A 12,446-nucleotide genomic window follows, 5' to 3' on the forward strand; every position below is an offset into this window, starting at 1 on the left:
TGGTAGGAAAACATTTCTCAAAGTATGGTCCAAGGACTCCTAAGGATTCCCCTTCCTTTTCCAATACCATATCTGTGGGAAGGCAGTTTTCTTTGCATACGTCCATCAAAACAATATATCACAAGAGATTCAATGCATAAGCAGATATGAGAATGTATAAACTAAATATTAAAGAGATTTGAAAAAACAATGCTATTTGCATAAATTACTTTGAAAAAGTATTAGTTATAGTTCATAAAAACATGTAATTTATGTTAACATGCAATGGAGTTTTATTGTTTTTTAAATATATTAATAAGTATTTAGATTTTTTTATTATACTTAATAATATTAGTATTCAGTTCAGTCGCTCAGTCGTGTCCGACTCTTTGCAACCCCAGGAACTGCAGCACGCCAGGCCTCCCTGTCCATCACCAACTCCCAGAGTTTATTCAAACTCAAATCCACTGAGTCGGTGATGCCAATATTACAGGAGCTTAATTAATCCTTTTATCAGCTCTCTGTTATTTATCTTTCATTCTTCAAAAGCAGAAAGTTATATATACAACAATGTTAATTTCAGTATTATCAATATTAGGAAAGAAAAAGGAAAAAAAAACAAGCCGAATGTCTACTATCAGGAGAAAAGTTTAATAATGATAAAATATGCTGTATTAACCCAATGGAATTATATCATATAGTATTACATAATAATAAAATTATTACATAACATAATGTTGAGAGTGTAAAGACATAAATTGGCTCTGCCATTAACTGTAAAAATGTGAGATTGAAATCTAATACATAAAATGAAAACACTAAACACATATTATATTATGTTTGGATACTGAGATTATGGGTAGTGTTTTTCTTTAATTAAACTACCAGATATTAGCAGTAAATGCACATTTTAAGACCTGGCTTTCCCAGGTCTCTCCCAGTAGGGTCAAAGAGGCTATTGCCTTTTTCTATTTAACAAGCCAAAAAGCTTCCTGATTTTGAAAAGCCAACTTCCTTCAGCAGACCCCAATAAAAGTCTCTGTCTCACAGGCCTCTGGGAACAGTCTCTGACAAATGGCAAACATGTACAAACACACAACCCCACCTGGCAGTAGCAACACTCAAGAGAACAATACTGAATGGGAAAGAGTCCGGCGGTCAGTGGGTCATCGAGCAACCCCCCATCTTTGCAAAGGGAACAAAACTGCACCTGCCCGCACCTACAGGGTCTCCAGCACCCCTCCTCTCCTACACTGCTCCCCCTCAGTGTGAATTTGTTTTGTTTCATAGGCAGATTTATAAACTCCCTCTTAAGGCAGCTGCTTCTGAGATGCTGAAGCGAAAAACACGGCCAGAAGGAGGATGCATGCTTCAAGGAACCCTTACCTCCAGTCCATTAACTGGGTGATGTTCATGTCTTTCCCAAGACCAGCTAGGGTCACTCCCCTTCTTAACTCCAAATGTGCTTATGGTTCTATTTTAGACTCCCAGGATGGGCAGCACAGTCTGAAAGAAACGCACTGGATAATGAAGGAGGTGATCTTATTCAGGCTCTTACAAGAGGGAGGTCATTCATGAAGGCAGAAGGACATCGAAGAGAAAAGGCAGAAGGGCCTGGGGTTTTATAAAGGTGAGAGAGTGGGGAGGACAGTGGACAACAGGTCTCATCTGAAGGGTAGGATGGATCTCATCTGGAGCGGGGTGGGTCTCATCTGAAGGGTGGGATGGAAATAGGCTGAATCTGTGAAGGCAGGGTTATCCTTGGCAATTTCTCTACTGTCCTAGCTCTCCAGCCCTCTGGCAGGGCTCAGATAAACTGCAACATGATCAACAGATTACCAAAGATCTGGACTCCCTTGCAGCAGAGAGGGGAGGAAATAAGTGGTGAGAGTGAGGTCCCAGATGCCTCCAGGGGAGGTGGTGAGACAGAGAAGGAAGGAAAGGAGAAGGGGAGAACCCAGACATTCTCTGGGTGGCTGGAATTTTGGTCCTCAAATTCAGATCACTTCTCCTCTGCCCTCCTCCTCCTCTCTCCCTCTTTCTTTCTCGGTTGGTGGATGAGAGAGAAGGGTGTCAAATGAAAACCGGGTCATTTCTTTTTTATTCTCCCAAACACACACACATGGAGAAAACTGGTCACCACCAAAAGACTCCAGCTAAATGCTTAGGGTTCCTTAAAGATATCTTTTGAAGAGAGGGGGAAAAAAAGAGTTCACGTGGTTGAATAGCTACAGTCATGATGAAAAGTTATAATTTTCCTTGGCATTACTGCTATTCTTACCAGTAGACCTTTTCCTAACAACTTTGATAAAGGCAAGCCCTCCCCAGCTTCTTTGTCCTAAAACACTTCATGTCAACCAATGCAGCCAGCTGTGTGAATTTTTCCATTCACAGGGTTTGAGGATGGAAGAAAGCTGTTTTCCTCATTAGTGGCTCTTTCCACCCCTGCAGAGACTGTTTGTGGAGGCTCTGTGCTGCTGGCTGTAGATAAAACAATCCGGGGTGGGGGGGGGGGGCACTTTGGAAACTGCAGGATGGATGGGGATTTTTCCATCTGGAATCACAAGGCTCTCGGTGGCAGGGCCAGATGGAACCACGGTCTGTGTGGAGACAAAGCTCCTCTATAAACTGGTCGGGCAAACAAGAATATGAGGTTTTTTGACAACACGATGGCCAAGAGAGAGGAAACTGAGATTGGTTAGAAAATGCCAAGGGCAGATCACTCCAACTTTGGCGAATTCAGCCCTGGATGTAATTCAGCAAGGAGCTTCCTTGGGCTCATGAAAGCAAGGATTGTAAAGCTCTGAATTCAAAGTGGGAACGTTAGAAAAACAACTCGGGGTCAGCCAGTCTCCATCCTCTGAACTTAAGTCATCTTTCAGCTGGGAGAGAACATGCTTCTTTAATGCACCAGAACAACGTTGAGACTTCGATTACTGTAAGGAATTTTACAAATGCTGAGTGTCCCTGTCGACACTGTTAATGAACATCCTCTAAGCTGCACTTAAGCCAAATTCCAAGGTATAATTAGGGATTCGAAACAATGATATAACACAGGTTGCAAGTCTGCTTGAAGCTCCCACCATCCAATTAGATGGATGGTAGCAGATTTCCCAGAGCACAGGAGATGAAAACCATCTGTCACAGCCCACTTCCTAAGTCCTTCCTTCCAGGAGAGTTCTCTGTGTCCCTGACTAATGACAAAAGGAACACTTCTTGATCCTCAAACCCCATCTTCCAACCAAAGGTCTGTTAACAAGTTCTGTGCCCTAGAGCAGGTCACTTCCGTTCTCTGAACCTTAACTTTCTCTTCGATAAAAGTGCAGTCGTTGGACAAGGGTCCATGTTTTCAAACTTTTTTTTTTTAGAGCAGCGGAAGCTTTTGTTTTTCCCCAGGGGGAAACTTTATGATGAGCCCAATTTGTAAATATTGTGTGTCACTTGGAGGAACTATAGTCAACATGTCACAGATCAGAATGCAGAAAAGATATAGCTCAGGGTTTTGTGCCTTAAATCCCTAAGTAGACTATCCATTCCAATGTATTCAATAACTTCTTGCAAATAACAAGTGCTTTATAACTATTGTATGGGGGGAAAAAAATGTGCTTCAGTGGAAAACTATGTATCGTTTAGAGCACCCTCTTCCAGGTTACCTGACTGTGATGCTATGGGCCCTTTCACGGCCTCTGAGCTATTTTACAACTCTGTAAATTGGAGGTAAGTGATAGCAATGCAAATAAGTCTTGTTTATGGACATACAAATAAAATCTGCCCTATGGAAGTTCAATTGACTTCCCTCTCAATTCCCCAGAGGAAAAAAAGCCAATTTCCATCTATTTGTAAACATATTTCAACATTCCTTTACTCCATACATATTTGTGTTTGACTTCTCATTTGAACAGGTTGTGACATTTCACCAGCTCTCATTAATAATGAGCTAAAGACATACATTCATATATTCATTTATATTTATTATTATTAACATATATTCATTTATATTTGTATGAGAATCATGGTTTTTAGCTTGGTTTGAAAATTACCATATTGACAGCTCTGAGAAATCGCTCCAAATAAAACTTAACCTGCAGCTCTCATGTTATGCATCTTTTTTAGTCGGCACAAATATTAAATCACAGTTCTTTGTAATCCTGATCAAACATGGGCCCTCTACATTGAAAGAGTCACCTAAAGCTAGTCTTCAAAGTCTCAGTAAATCCCACAACTCGTCCTCCTGCTCTGGGTGTGGTTCTCCCCATCACTGTAAGCAACAAACTTACAATGTTGCCTTCTCAACAGCTTGTCTTGATGATTTCGAGGAGATGGCATTTGAGAGAAGGGGAAAATATTTGGAGGCAACTGTGTGCATGAGCCTGAATTACTCAGGAAACTTTCTGCCCTGGTCAAGCTCAGGGGGACAATGGCATTTTTTTTTTTCCTTTGTGGACACCAAATCTAGAGTTTAGAGGGCTGGAAGGAATCCAGGAGATGATCTAAGCCCATCCTTCCTTTTGGATGAGGTCACTGGGACACACAGACACAGGTCAGCCAGGGGCTGGGGTGTGCATTTGAAGCTGCAGCTCTAGGCCAGGCGCCCAGCATTCATTCGTTCTCTCACTCATTCGTTTTTCAACAACCACCTCCTGCAGGCTGGGCTCTGTCGTGTGTGACGAGTGCTCAGAAGCAGGGTCACATTTTTGAGATATTTATTCCCTTTGCCCACTTCCTCTTTTAGGCAAATCCTGAACGCTGCGTTCTTTTCTTCTCAAGAGAGGAGTGACAGGGGAAGAAGCTAAGACCTGTCTGTGAGCACTTCCCCTTCCAACCCCCCAAGTCTAAACACTTGGGAAGAACAGAAGCCTGTAGGCAATGACTGAAAAGTCCAGGAAAGGCGCTGCCTGGGCTGGGGTCGGAGGAGAAAGCAAGGGGGTATCGGTGCCCTGGTGTGGGGCAAAGCCCCCGGGATGCCCACAGCAGAGCCCCGGGAGGGAGTGCCTGTGTGGACAGGGCCCCAGGGGGCTTTGAGATACAAAGCAGCAGAGAATTCCCTCCTCTCCAGGGCCATGTGGACGAGACTGACGGGCAGCTCAGGAGGGCCGGGGGGACCAATACCGAGGACCAGATGCCCTGGCACTATTAGGGTCTTGCTTCCGTAAGACTCTGAGATTTTTTTTTAATGGTGGTACAGAGAGTTGGTGCTGCAGACAGAGGGACAGACACTCAGGGCCAAGGAGTTCCAGGATTTCACCCCAAATCGGGAACAAGAAGACACTGTCTCTGCTCTCAGCCTCGACTAACCAAACTCTTGATCAGCACTGGGGATGGTGGCCACTCCAGAAACAGAGGCCACCCACCCTGCAGTACACTCTGGTCATAGGAAAAAGAAAAAGATGCTTCCCGCGCGGAGGTCGTTAAAGAACTCCTCGACAAAGAGCGATCCTGGAGAAATGATGCTGGGATAGCGGACGCTGTTGGTGCTTTTATCATGTCAGTGTTTGCTGGGTGTCACCACATCCAGCTAGAACAGCATCACTGACTCAACGGACATGAATCTGAGCAAACTGCAGAGATAGCGAAGGACACGGGAGCCTGGCAGGCTGCAGTCCACGGGGTTGCAAAGAGTCGGACAAGACTCAGCAACTGAACAACAACAGCAACCACGTCCAGGAACTGGGAACAGAGGGGATGGGGGGAGGCCTGCCCCCCCAGCCCCCTGGGCAGGGAAGCCTCAGTTTCGCCTTCCCAGGCAGGAGCGGATGTGACCCCTGTGTGACCCCACAGGTGCACGCTCCCCTCTTCCTTGCCAGCCTCTAGTCAGATCCCAGATTCCAGTCCTTTCTAATGCCCAAGAGGACCAAACTTTCAAAAGGAGGAAGGAAGGAAGGAAGGGGAGGGGAAGAACGGATCATAAGAGAATGGAGGGTTTGGGAGAAGTGGGACGCAGGGATTGGAGGGGAAGGAGAAATCAGACAGGAAGAAATGAAACGAGGGACTAATCATGAAATTGTGGCATCTGAGGCCTCGAGGCGCCCTTTTGGAGGATCACAGGGTGCTCCAGAGGGCTGTTTCCCGGGTCTCTCACACGTGTAGTCGCTCAAATTTAGATTTGCAAAGACCTCCAAATGAAATACTGAGAAGTACAGACCTGCGTTTTAAGGAGATGATGCTCAATCTTCAACCTGAAGCTTGTCTTCATCCTGATCCCCCCAGAGGCAGCGCGCCATGGGTCAGTATTGTTCACCAATTCAATGATCATCCAGTTCCACTGCAGTGTTTCCTTTGTATTTAATGGACGAAGCTGTTGAAGGCAAACATTTAAAATAAATCAAATTTTATAATGTTGTTAGGGTTCTGCTCTTTGTATTTTAACTCACAGGGAGCCTTTAAAGCTGGAAGTGATCCAAGTCTCTCTCAATCCCTGAGAGTCCATCGTGCCACTGTCCACAGCCCCAGGCCTTTATGGGGCCTGAGTTTCACCTGGAGGACCCCCACAAGAACAAGGGAAAAGCCCCACCAAATGCTTAGGTGGGAAGAAGTCAGGGTACCACAACTGTTAAAGAAAAAATTATTCTGACGCTTGTTGAAATGGGAAAGAAGGTTTTATTTAGGACCATCACAATAGGTGTCAAGACTATTGCAGTAGGGTAGAGATATCAGGCCCAACTCCCAACACAAGAACAAGTGAGGATTTATAGCCAAGGAGCCAGGAGAGAGATGGGATTCCCCATCCATCCCTCAGTGGATGGGGAATCATTAAGAGGAGACATCATGAGTGGGGCCTTCTTGCTAAATCAACAGGACTCTTGCTCAAGGCAGCCAGAGTGATCAGCTATCAGGGGTGGGGGAGTCTCCCTAAACCGACTTGGCAGGATTCTTGCTACTGCAACTGGGCTGATGCAAGCCCAGCAAGGAGAGGCTGAGGTCAGGGCACAGTCATGAAGTGGGCTCAGAGGAGCCCGACTCAGAGTCTTTGTCAGTCCCAGGCACTCTGTCCCAGAGGATGCCACAGCTACTGTGACACCACACGAATTAGTTCTTCATGAGAGACTAAGAGGAGGGGAGAAGGAGATGATCTAGATACCAGCTCAGGGGAGATGTGAGCCCTGGCACTGGGCTCTGTTTGTTGGTGACCCACCCAACAGCCTTTTCCTGACTTCCTCCTCTCACGGGAGGAGCTGGAAATGCCGAAGACTCACCTCTCCAGTCCCCTTGGCAGCTGGAGGAAACTTTGTGACCCAGTTCTGGGCCAAAAGGGAGAAGGGGAATTCTCCTTGAGTGGCTTTTGGGAAATATTTTCCTCTCTGGATGAGAGGTGGGAAGATAGCATGCCTGGTGACGAGGCAGGCATCCTCCATGGTCAGATGCAAGTCCAAGGACACAGTGTCCTTGGAGTGCGTTGAAATGGAGGGGGAATGAAGCCTGTGTCCCTGGGGATACTACCAAGCTGCTATAGCAATCCCTAGCTGTCTACACCCAGACTTCTTAATTATGTGAGATAACTAAGCAGCTTTTTGATTTAAACTACTCTTATGCTGGTTTCTATAACTTGCAGCCAAAAGCACTGCCAGCCCCCAGGGCTGTGCTAGGATTTGTAAAGGACACCCATGCATACAAGCCTTCTATTGTAGAAGTTATGGTCAAGGTGGGGAAACTAGACATATGCCCGTGTGTTCAATGTCCTTAAACATTAAATAATTTAGGATATAATCAAGTTTTAAACTGTAGTCACAATAATTCCACTCCCAGCAATCTTTCCCCTAAAAGTATATGCAAAGATATCCACTAAACTCTAACATGTAATAGAGAATATATGGCCATACCCTAAATGTTCAATATTAGGGATTGAAATTACAGCCCATACATAATATCATTGAAGATGATGATGTTGATCTATACTTAATGACAGGAATTCTCTAGATAATAATTGGGTGGGGAAAAAAAACAAGTTATTAACTGTGCATTAGTAAATCCACTCTTGTGTAGAAAAATATCTCTAAGTTAAATGTGAAGCTGTGAACCGTGCTTGTTATATGATGCAATTATGATGGATTTTATTTTCTTTACACCCTTCTGTACCTTTTACATTTGTTTCAAGAAACATACTTATTTTATAATAATGCCACTAAAAATTTTTAGAAATGCAACTGATTTTATATATATATATATATATATATAAAACAGTAAGACTATTGTGAAAGAAGTGGAAGTGAAGGGAAGTGAAAGTCGCTCAGTAGTGTCCAACTCTTTCTGACCCCATGGACTATACAGCCCATGGACTGCTCTAGGCCAGAATACTGGAATGGGTAGCCTTTCCCTTCTCCATTAAGTCTATTAGTAATAGTAATATTACTACTAGTAACAGTAATATAATAAATATATATAGTAAGTCTATATATGCTAATAAAACACAGTGGAGAGCTCTACAAAATCTGTCAATGAGACTTCCCTAGGGGTCCAGTGGTTAAGATGCCATGCTCCCAATGCAGGGGGCACAGGTTCAATCCCTAGTCAGAGAACTAAGATGCCACATGCTGTGCAGTGTGGCCAAAAATAAACTACCAACAATTTGCAGAACAATATGGTATATGAGGAGGGTGGTGGAGAACACCAAAGATGATCCACAGTCACAGACACAGCTCATGGCTTTAAGAACCAGGTCACTACTTGGGGGCACTAAGGATCCAAACTTGGATCCTCCCACTAACGTGCAGTAAAGCCAGTCTACTGACACCAGGTAGTGGTAAAGAAAAGTAGAGTATTTACTGTTGTTGTTGTTTAGTCGCTAAGTCGTGTCCATCTTTTTTGCAACCCCATGGATTGTAGTCCACCAGGCTTCTCTGTCCATGGGATTTCCCAGGCAAGAATACTGGAGTGGGTTGCCATTTGCTTCTTCAGAGAATCTTCTCCACCCAGGGATTGAACCTGTGTTTCCCATTTGGCAGCTGGATTCTTTATCACTGAGCCACCTGGAAAGTCCAGAGCATTTATTATGTTTGTTATGTTTAGTCGTTAAGTTGTGTCCGACTCATTTCGGCCCCATGGACTGTAGCCTGCCAGGCTCCTCTATCCATGGGATTCTCCAGGCAAGAACACTGGAGTGGGTTGCCATGCCCTCCTCCAGGGGATCTTCCCAACCTGGGGATTGAATCCAGGTCCCCCACATTGCAGGCAGATTCTTCACCACCTGAGCCACCAGGGAAGCCCTAAGTAAACTAGTGTTCAAGAGCATTTATTGCAGGGCTCCAAAAAAGAAGATGGGGCAGCTCATGCTCAAAGGACCTGAACTCCCCAACGACTTTCAGGGAAGGTATTTAAAGGCAGTGTGAGGGAGGGGTTGTAGGCTCGCAATCAGCTCAGGAACAATTCTCGGCTTGGCTGGCACTGAAGTGGTTTCAAGCATCATCAACCTTTTGTTTTCAACTGGTCTAGGGTCTATGTGTTTGTGGTCACCAGTTTTCACGTGGTGGGGAATTTGCTTACTGTAAAAACAACTTAGGAATGTATGTCAAGCCTTTATCGTCCAGGGAACTGGGAATTCGGGTGATTCTGCTGTGTGACAGATTTATAGTCTAAAGTGTTACCAGTTTCCCAGCCCAAGAGTTATTCTTTTTTATACATCTTCACATTTCCTAGTCATTAACTCTTGAATCAGCCTTTTGAGACTCACGGGAGGCCTGGGAGACTGAAGCCTTTTACTCTGTAAGACAGGGACAAGGGATTGTATTTGGTTTCATAGACAGGTTCTGAAGTGGTTCTGTCCAGTTCTATGAACTATAGAGTATTCGTCACATATCTCACCCTCCCCAGTGGTAGGATGTATATCAAAGGAAAACACTAGATTGTAAATATTTGGAACTATGGAAAATAACTCTAAATAAAACTCTTTGTATAGACAGAGAATGTAATTCAGGCATTGTGAATAACATCCAGGAAATGCTTTTGGATTCTGTAAGTTTTGCCTAGGAATTGTTTGAAAAGTCTGATTCAACAGACTATAATAGAGAAACCTAACTCTCCCCAAAACCCTTTGTATTTCTTAGAGGCACAGATACATCAAAGGGGCTTTCAATTTCTAACATACTTTCAAATCATAAATAGTGCTATCAGTTTGAACTCCGTGATACCCTGGTAGGCTTATTGCTCACTTGGTGTGACTCTCTGATGCTGCCAGTGGCAGAGCGTAATTCTTGAGCTTGACCCTCTTTCCCTGTTTCCCAGGAAATTCGAGCAAAATAGCATTCCATCACTCCTTAGAATAGAAGAGCATTAAAATAACTGTGATTGCATTTAGCATTTGAGTACAGAAAAAAGATGATGAAGGGTGGCAGAATGTGTTACCTCAACCTATGCCCCCCTGAGGACTTCCTTGGTGGTCCAGTGGTTCAGGCTCTGCACGTCCACGCAGGGGGCATGGGTTCAATCCCTGGTAGAGGAACTGAGATCCCACGTGCCAAGTGGCATGGCCAAAAAAAAAAAAAAATTTAAATGCCACGTTGGCATAAGGGCTATTTTTAGCTAAAGAATAGCAGATGCAAGAATGTCATTCTGACCTTTCCTTTCCCCGCTGAAGGCAGGAATGAATACTCCCGTGGGAAAGACCCCTCCTCTAACAGAGAAGAGTGAACCTGCCTCCACACTGGATGTATTCCTTTAGCTCTAACCTGTGTGTTCTGTTGTCTGTGCTGAGTCATGCTGGCCCTACACCTTTTGTAAAAGAATGTTGTCTGTAGCCTGAAATACACAGGATGGCCCTTTCTCAAGGCTCTGACCTTTAAAAGTATAACACTTTTCCATTCACATAGAGATAAAAAAAAAATGTTGCAGAACAGAGAATACTATTTGTCTCATTGGAGGTTTATAGGAACTTTGTGACCAGACCTACATGGACAGCTACAAGAACAAAGGATTCCAGCACCGAAAGTTTGCAGCAATCAGCCACCTTTCCCTCCCCTCCACTTTTCTTCTTATAAAAGAAGCCTGAATTCTAACTCAGGTAAGACAAGTTCTTTGGGACACTAGTCCACCATCTTCTCAGTCTTGCTGGCTTTCCAAATAAAGTCACTATTCCTCACCCCAGCAACTCGTCTCTCAATTTATTGGCCTGTTGTGCTGCAAGCCATATGACTGGACTCAGTAATGCTCCCGATAACAGGATGAAAGAACCACCAGAGACGGGGAGTTGAGGCAGAGAGAAATCTGTACAAACAGACTTTGTTGAGATGACTCTCATCTCCCTTTAGTCTCACTATATATTTTAGCAATTTTCCCACAATTGCTACTCTTTGTTCAACCTAGTATATTAGCACTTCGGCCTATTGGTTTCTTGGGGGTCTTCTTTGTCCTCTGGAAAATCTGTATGCTTTTCTCCTATTAGTCTGTCTTCAGTCAGTTCAGTTCAGTCACTCAGTCATGTCTGACTCTTTGCGACCCCATGGACTGCAGCAAGCCAGGCTTCCCTGTCCATCACCAACTCCCGGAGCTTATTCAAACTCATGTCCATTGAGTCAGTGATGCCATCCAACCATCTCATCCTCTGTCATCCCCTTCTCCTCCCACTGGCAATCCTTCCCAGCATCAGGGTCTTTTCCAATGAGTCACCTCTTTGCATCAGGTGGCCAAAGTATTGGAGCTTCAGCTTCAGCATCGGTCCTTCCAATGAATATTCAGGACTGATTTCCTTTAGGATTGACTGGTTGGATCTCCTTGCAGTCCAAGGGACTCTCGAGAGTCTTCTCCAACACCACAGCTCAAAAGTATCAATTCTTCGGCACTCAGGTTTCTTTATAGTCCAACTCTCACATCCATACATGACCACTGGAAAAACCACAGCTATGACTAGATGGACCTTTGTTGGCAAAGTAATGTCTCTGCTTTTTAATATGCTATCTAGGTCGGACATAGCTTTTCTTCCAAGGAGCAAGCATCTTTTAATTTCATGGCTGCTGTCACCATCTGCGTGATTTTGGAGCCCAAATACATAAGTCTCTCACTGTTTCCATTGTTTCCCCATCTATTTGCCATGAAGTGATGGGATCAGATGTCATGATCTTAGTTTTCTGAATGTTGATTTTTAAACCAACTTTTTCACTTTCCTCTTTCACTTTCATCAAGAGGCTCTTTAGTTCTTCGCTTTCTGCCATAAGGGTGGTGTCACTTGCATATCTGAGGTTATTGATATTTCTCCCTGCAATCTTGATTCTAGCTTGTGCTCTGTCTTATGTCAGTTTAATTCTCAGGGCCAGCAGAGACCCTAAAAGGGTAGAGATAAAGTTATGCTTCCCCTACAATAATCTTAGCTTGCCAAGCCAAGCCACCCAGGATTTGGATAATGTTGGTCCATCCCATGTTCCTGTGGTCACCTGCAGCTCTGAGGGGCTTCCACTGCATTACCTGACTGTAGGAATCACCTGGTGGTCCTGACCGTATGCCATTGTCCTGTATACCATCAATTCCGGCATTGGACTTGCTGG

General features: G+C 44.4%; 1 long non-coding RNA gene across 4 annotated transcripts in view; it reads right to left on the minus strand.

Moving 5' to 3' along the window:
- The window catches only part of LOC122443894, a 204,097-nt gene that overhangs the window by 172,189 nt on the left and 19,462 nt on the right, over positions 1–12,446 (minus strand). For 2 of the 4 annotated variants that reach the window (XR_006270139.1, XR_006270136.1), the window contains one exon: positions 6,122–6,274. This is a non-coding gene — a long non-coding RNA (uncharacterized LOC122443894). Of the gene's footprint in view, positions 1–633; positions 6,275–12,446 lie in introns of those variants that run through there. The other 2 variants (XR_006270137.1, XR_006270138.1) reach the window with 2 other exon arrangements.

The sequence above is a fragment of the Cervus canadensis genome, chromosome 6 (assembly GCF_019320065.1).
Source record: "Cervus canadensis isolate Bull #8, Minnesota chromosome 6, ASM1932006v1, whole genome shotgun sequence".
Classification (NCBI taxonomy): Eukaryota; Metazoa; Chordata; class Mammalia; order Artiodactyla; family Cervidae; genus Cervus; species Cervus canadensis.